This window comes from Cannabis sativa, chromosome 2 (assembly GCF_029168945.1).
Source record: "Cannabis sativa cultivar Pink pepper isolate KNU-18-1 chromosome 2, ASM2916894v1, whole genome shotgun sequence".
NCBI lineage: Eukaryota > Viridiplantae > Streptophyta > Magnoliopsida > Rosales > Cannabaceae > Cannabis > Cannabis sativa.
In genome coordinates, this window is record NC_083602.1 from 23,724,072 (window position 1) to 23,731,402 (window position 7,331).

Genomic DNA, 7,331 nt, shown 5'->3' on the forward strand with positions numbered 1-7,331 from the left:
AATTTTTAAACTAATATTTTCATTATTTTAATGCCAAATAATTCAAACCTAACCCTAGTGGAATGCTATAAATAGATAGTGAAGGCTTCATGAAAAATATACACTTAAATTTTCTATTTTTCCTTCAGAAAAAAAAAACCTGAGCCTTCTCTCTCCCTATCTTTGGCCGAACCCACTCTCTTTCTCTTCCTCATTGAGATTACGAAATTCTTAGTGTAAGAGTAGTGCCCACACACAGCAAGTGATACCTCAATCATAGTGAGGAAGATCGTGAAGAAAGACTTTCAGCAAGAAGGAGTTTCAGCATCAAAGATTTAGAGAAAGAGATCCAGGTTCAGATATTGATAATGCTCTGCTACAGAAAGGAATCAAGGGCTAGATATCTGAACGGAAGGAGTCATATTATTCCGCTGCAACCAATGTAAGTTTTCTTAAACTTTATACGTGTTTATTTCATCGTTTTAGAAAGTTCATATTTAGGGTGTTAAACAACATACTTGTGAGTAGATCTAAGATCCTGGTAAAATAATTTCCAACAACTGGTATCAGAGCCATGGTAATTGATTTACTTGCAAGAAATTTGGACTTTAAAACGATTGTTTGTTTGTTTTTGGATGGTATCATGTTGTATTGAGTGTTATTTGATGATTGATTGATGTTTGTGAATTTTTGTTAAAAATAATTGAATATCTGTTTCTAGAATTATTTTTATTGGATAGTATGGAAAAAATTAAGCAAGTTACTTTTTTACAAAACTCAATTTCGATTTAATTTGAATTAGTTATGATTTTTTGAAGATTCGAAAAAAAATCGGAGTTGTGCTGAAATTCTCATGCGCGCGCGAAAACTGTCCGTACAGCTCGCAATTTTTTTGTTTTTCTTCGTTTTTTCATGCTTTTTCATGGAATTAACTTCCGATTTTTTGTGTAGTTCTGTATTTATACTATTATTATTCCTAATTCAATGCTTTTTATCATTTTGAATTAATTTAATATTTTTTAAATTTAATTCAAGATATTAGTGTAATTTGAATTTTAAAATAGTTAGTATCTGTTATAAAATAATATAAAATAGATGAGAAGAAAGAAGAAGAAGATGAAGAGAGAAAGAGAAAGTGAATGAGAATTTCTGAGTTGTTTATTCCAATGGGGTGAACCCCTATTTATACAAATACAAGAGTGAGATATTAGGAAACTAAGAAAAAGGGAAACTACGGAAAAGATGAATGTTGATTACAATTAATGGTAATAAATAAAAGATTTGGACATCCACATAATTAATAATATTTATAACACTCCCCTTGGATGTCCATAATAACTGCCTTATTAAAAATCTTGCTGAAAACTTGATCAAAGGAAAAAGAGTATAGTGTAAACTAACTCCCCCTCATTTAGGCATTTGTGGAGATCTTCTAATCGACGAATTTCGATCTTATCTGCCGTCTTCTTAAATGTTGATGTTGGTAATAACTTTGTGAATAAGTTTGTAAGATTGACACTTGATTGAATATGTAGAACACCAATATGCATTTTCTTGAGGCGTATAAAGAAGAATTTCGTGAAATGTGTTCTAACTCTATCTCCTTCAATGTACCTCCTTTTAGTTGAACGATGCAAGCAGTATTATCCATAGAGAATTTCTTGGGTTGATACTTCTTTATAGAGTGCAATCCATATGTTTCCCAAATATGCTATGTCAATGATCTCACTCACACACATTTTCTACTTGCTTCATAAAATGCAAGTATGTTAACATGATTTATAGTTGCCTCGTTAAAAACCTTGCCAGAAAAACCCAGTGGGACAAAATCTGAGCTAAGGAAAAAAAGAGTACAATATATATTTCATATTCATAACTATTTGCAAGTTGCCTCGTTAAAAACCTTGTCAGGAAAACCCAGTGGGACAAAACCTGAGCTAAGGGAAAAAGAGTGCAACATGAATATGTCTCCCCCTCATGCACATATAATCCATAATTCTTTTGGTGATAATAGATCTCATAAGATTATTGTTATCACTTTTAAAATATCACCATATATAATCTTTGATCATATATTTTCTATAACTCTTCCAGAGTATGTATGGACTTCTAAATTATAGATGAGGGGTTCGTGGAACATTAGTCTTTATCCAACTAATTGTATCATTCATGTGTGTACACAACTTTGTTCATACAAAAATTTAAAATTTCAAGTAGATATGAACATAACACATTAATGGTACTATAAATTTTCATTTGTGACAATGATGGTACTCCAAGACCATATATTTATTCCATCTTGTTTTATGATCTTAATTTCCATATCAAATGATCATATATCTATAATTCTTGATACATATGAAGTACTTCAGGACTTCAATACTAATGAACAAACTTTATACATTTAATATTTCTCGACATACAAAATAAATAAAAGTGTGTTCTTCAATTAATCAAAAACTCTTCAAGAGTCTATCACAACGTATAATTTACGTATTTATATTGCATAGACAACCATAGGTATTTTTTAAATAATAATTGACTTACATGTCTTTATTTCATACAAAGATCTTTGTCATATAGTGCGCGCGACTTTGAATTGATATCACTTAAGACATGTATTAAATTCTTCTAGAATTTTTAGATAAGGCTTATTTCAAATTCTCACTATATTAGGAGCTCCAAATAAATAACCTTTTGTTGCAACATTTATGTGACGCTTATAAATCCTCATAAAATATATTCCAGGCTATAATCAAATCATGATTATATTTTCTCAATATTTAAGCCTTACTTCAATCAATCTCATGTCTATGCAAACTTTGTACAACAATTCATTATGTACAAATACATATATACAAATTTCTCATTAGAAATATTTATTTGCACACCCTACAGGTCTTACTTCACTTTATGTGAGTAAATTTGTCTGGACTGCGTCATAATATTTTGGCCAAAAATCAAAATGTATGTCGATAATTCTCGACAAATCTAATACAATGATCCTTGCTATCTCATGTTAGTTTATTGCATATGCACACATTCAATATTTATTGTCGACAAAAATTTCAATAAATGATAATTTCCTCCCATATTGACATAACTTATGGAGATCTCTTTAAATTACATATTTTCAAATATGTTTATCATTTATAGGTACCTATATTGAATCACTTCAGGGATTCAATTATGATCAAATGTGTTATGTCTAACTTCTTTTGGGAGTCTCTTCTAGAGTATCGTTTCCATCACGGTTATTATTTTTAAATCATCAACACTTTATAACATTAAGGTATCTCCATGAGTACCTCTAGATTTAACAACTTCAAGGCAAATCAAATGAACATTTACTAATAATTTCTATATTGTTCATTTACGCTTCAGGCGTTTTCAACTCATTCTATCTCAACTTTGAATAATATTGATTTGCAGTTGGTATATATCATTTTGAACTATATTGTTCTTATATACTTTGTGCAAGGATCATTTTTCAAAAATTATCATCATCCCAACTGCTTCTCTCCCCCTGATCGAGAGAATTTTAAAAATTGTGATATCTAATAATATTAATATACCTGTAGGGATTTCAGTATATCACAATGAATCAATATTTGTTTAAACTCATATATACTATATGACATTCAACTTTAGGTTCAATAAACTTCAGTTTCAAGTTCAATCCTTATGAACTTAATTCATTTCTAAGAATGAGTCATACGTGTATAATTAGAAATACATAAATTTACACATTTTGTAAATGCATGATTATATAATCTTATCACATCAATAAGAAACTATGCAATAAAAATCTAACAATAGCTCAAGATTGTTAAGGAAATATAATTTAAATATTTTCTATGTGCAAATATATGCACATTCTTCTTTTGAGCCTTATAAATTAACAATGAGAAGAATCTTCTGGTTCTTCAACAAAATTTAGTCAAATTCTTTGACAATTTATTGCATATGATTGATCATGTCAAAATAATTCAATTCATGAACTTCAGGTTCACTATAATTTGTATTTCAATGAAACTTTCAAAATGTAATGTAAATTCATTACAACATAATCATTACAAGTTTCATTTTTATATACACGAATAATATAATTATATTATTCTCCAAAACATATACACTCTTCAGAAGTCACTATTATGTTTATCAAGCTTTATATTTCTTCAGGAATCACTATCATCAATTCAATGATGTGTATAATTTAAAAGATACATGACAACTTCATCATGTTATTGTAATGGTTAAATAGATATAACCATAATATATCATTTATTTTTCCTGGTATCTTTTTAAAAGTCGTCTAATTTATTAATAGACTATTCATTAGTCTAAGTATCATGACTTGATATATTATATATTTAAATGTACAACCAGTACATACAATAAGCTATTTCTTATTACTTTCATAACTAGATAAAAGTTATACATCTAGGTACATACAAATATATTTTACTACTCCAAGTAGCAATTGTATGTAAGACTTCTTCAAGAAGCTTTTCAAATAATCATTTTGTGATTCTTTATCACTTTGATTATATTGGATCACTAACAAATATTAGTAAATTATATATCCACTTTCGGGAATATGCAAACTGAATTATATAGTAACTATATATTTACATATCATGTACCAACAATAGTTTGAAACTATTGATTTCAAGAAATAATAAAATATGTATATATTAATTTTTTTCTGGCATTACCAATATATGTGAAATCTATATTCTTTGAAATAGAATTTCATGTCTATTCATTCTCTTTCGGTAATGATATTTAAATATTCTAAATGTACAATAAGTTTGTAAAATTCATATTTACTTTTATCTTGACTATAAGTGTGTCCGTACTACAGGTACGCGACCACTATTATTCAATTCCACACATGATATATAGATTTCATGCACTTTGATTGTGTGTGGTATCTCATCTTTTGGTTGTTTCCAATTTCTTCTGGAAATATTTGAGTAGCAAACAATGCCATTGATTATTTAAAATCATTACATTCACTTCGGGGAATGACGTTGAACAAGTAGAACATTATTATAAATTTCTTAAAAATTTATTACTTGTTCATCCATAAAAATATAAGAAATTATTCAACAATTTCTTTTACGATATTTCAAAGAATATATGAATGCAATTTTTGCATAGTCTCCAAGATGTATGCAAAATTTAATATTTAATATATGTCAGATTCAATAATTTCTAACATTGCAAGTAATAACAATGTATAATAACATGACTAATACAAACAATCTTTAAAAGTAGTTGACTTCAATTCGTATCATTCTCTGCAGGGAATGATGAACAATAAATACATGTCTCATATATTTAAATAACATTAGTCATGCTCATTGTTATTCTTATACTTTGATGTTTCAATGCTATTTTCTTAACATTCTTTTTGGATATTCAAAACCCACTATAAAATTGCATCAATAATAATCATTTTTAATGATTCTTTAGTTGTATTCACATAAATACAATCATTTTTTTTTTTTGACAAATATAAAACATTTACTTCAGGAAATGTTTGTCAAAATCTATAGCGATATTAGATTACTTTTCATTGTCCTCAAAGAATACAAGAACATATATATAAATATGTATTCATCTCTTTCATTATATATCCATCAACTATATAATGAATATTACGTTTGCATAATCTTTAGGATATATGCAAGATTTTATTGATGACGCATAATCATCAGGATATATGCAATATTTTATCGAGGATGCATAATCTTCAGGATATATATAATTTTTTATCGATGATGCATAATCTTCAGGATATATGCAATATTTTATCGATGATGCATAATCTTTAGGATATATGCAATATTTTATCGATAATACATAATCTTTTGGATATATATATAATTTATATAGATTTTCTCTATCATATCATAGGCACACATATATTGTTAATATTATGAATGATAAGAACATAATATATATATATGAAATTAATAATAAATATATAAAAATATATACATACATATAATGTATAGATGAGTATATATATAAATATATATTTAGTGTATCGTGACTTTGAAACAATTCAAGAACTTTAACAAAATACTTACATCGGGTCTTAGGCAGAGACTCATGCTTGAAGCTTGGGCAGAGACTCGTGCTGATAACGTGTTATAAAATAATATAAAATAGATGAGATGAAAGAAGAAGAAGATGAAGAGAGAAAGAGAAAGTGAATGAGAATTTCTGAGTTGTTTATTCCAATGGGGTGAACCTCTATTTATACAAATACAAGAGTGAGATATTAGGAAACTAAGAAAAAGGGAAACTAAGGAAAAGATGAATGTTGATTACAATTAATGGTAATAAATAAAAGATTTGGACATCCACATAATTAATAATATTTATAACAGTATCTATCTTATTTGCTTAATAATCTATCTTATTTTTCAATTTGATTATATCTTATCTTATTTTTAAATTTAAGGTCAGATTTTAAATATTTTAAATTAAATTTTCTTTAAATAATTTGACCTTATTTAAATTTAAAATAAGATAACTATAATCATGTAATTTTAAATAGATGTAAGATATTTTGCTAACTTTTAAATTTTGTTATTTTATTTATTTAAATTACATTTAAAATCTGAAAGATATTTATTTATCTTTTTTTAATTTTTTATTTAATTTTTATTTATAAAATAACATTTAATTTTTAAAAGTAGTTAGCAAATTTTAAAATGATATTTAGGTTGGTTGAAACCAAATTTTTCAAAATTGTAGGTTTAATTTTAAATTTAAATTTATTTTTTAAATTTCGAATTTTTTTTTTAAATTATATAAAATTTTCGAAAATATTTTTTTTTATTTATTTAATTAATTATTTATTTCAAAATTAATTATTTAATTTAAAATTAAATAAATCCTACATCCAACTATCCAGCTAACCTTGTTGCAGGAGTTTGTGTTTTAGCTTGTGTGTAAGTTTTCAAAACCTATTATTACTTGATTGCAAATAGCCATGGTTACTTTTGGACAAATCTAATGATCTGATGGCTCCCTTGGTCAAGTAAATAATTTGTAACAGGTATATTTACAATCTTCTTTCATCTGTGTATGACCTAGCAACATGATAGGACCCATCCAAAGTGTGCCTATGTGAGTCTATGTGTTAATTTCATTATAGATGCATATAGGTTGCTGTTGCTAAATAAAATGTCATAGTTCTTGATAGATTTTATTTAGGCCCATTTAGTTTTTGAGCTTAGTCAATTAATAACAGTTGTTCATTTTAAGGTTAAATTCCTCTCTTTTGGGCCTTGTGTGAGAGTTGGGAGCCATAGTAGTGGGTACGACATACT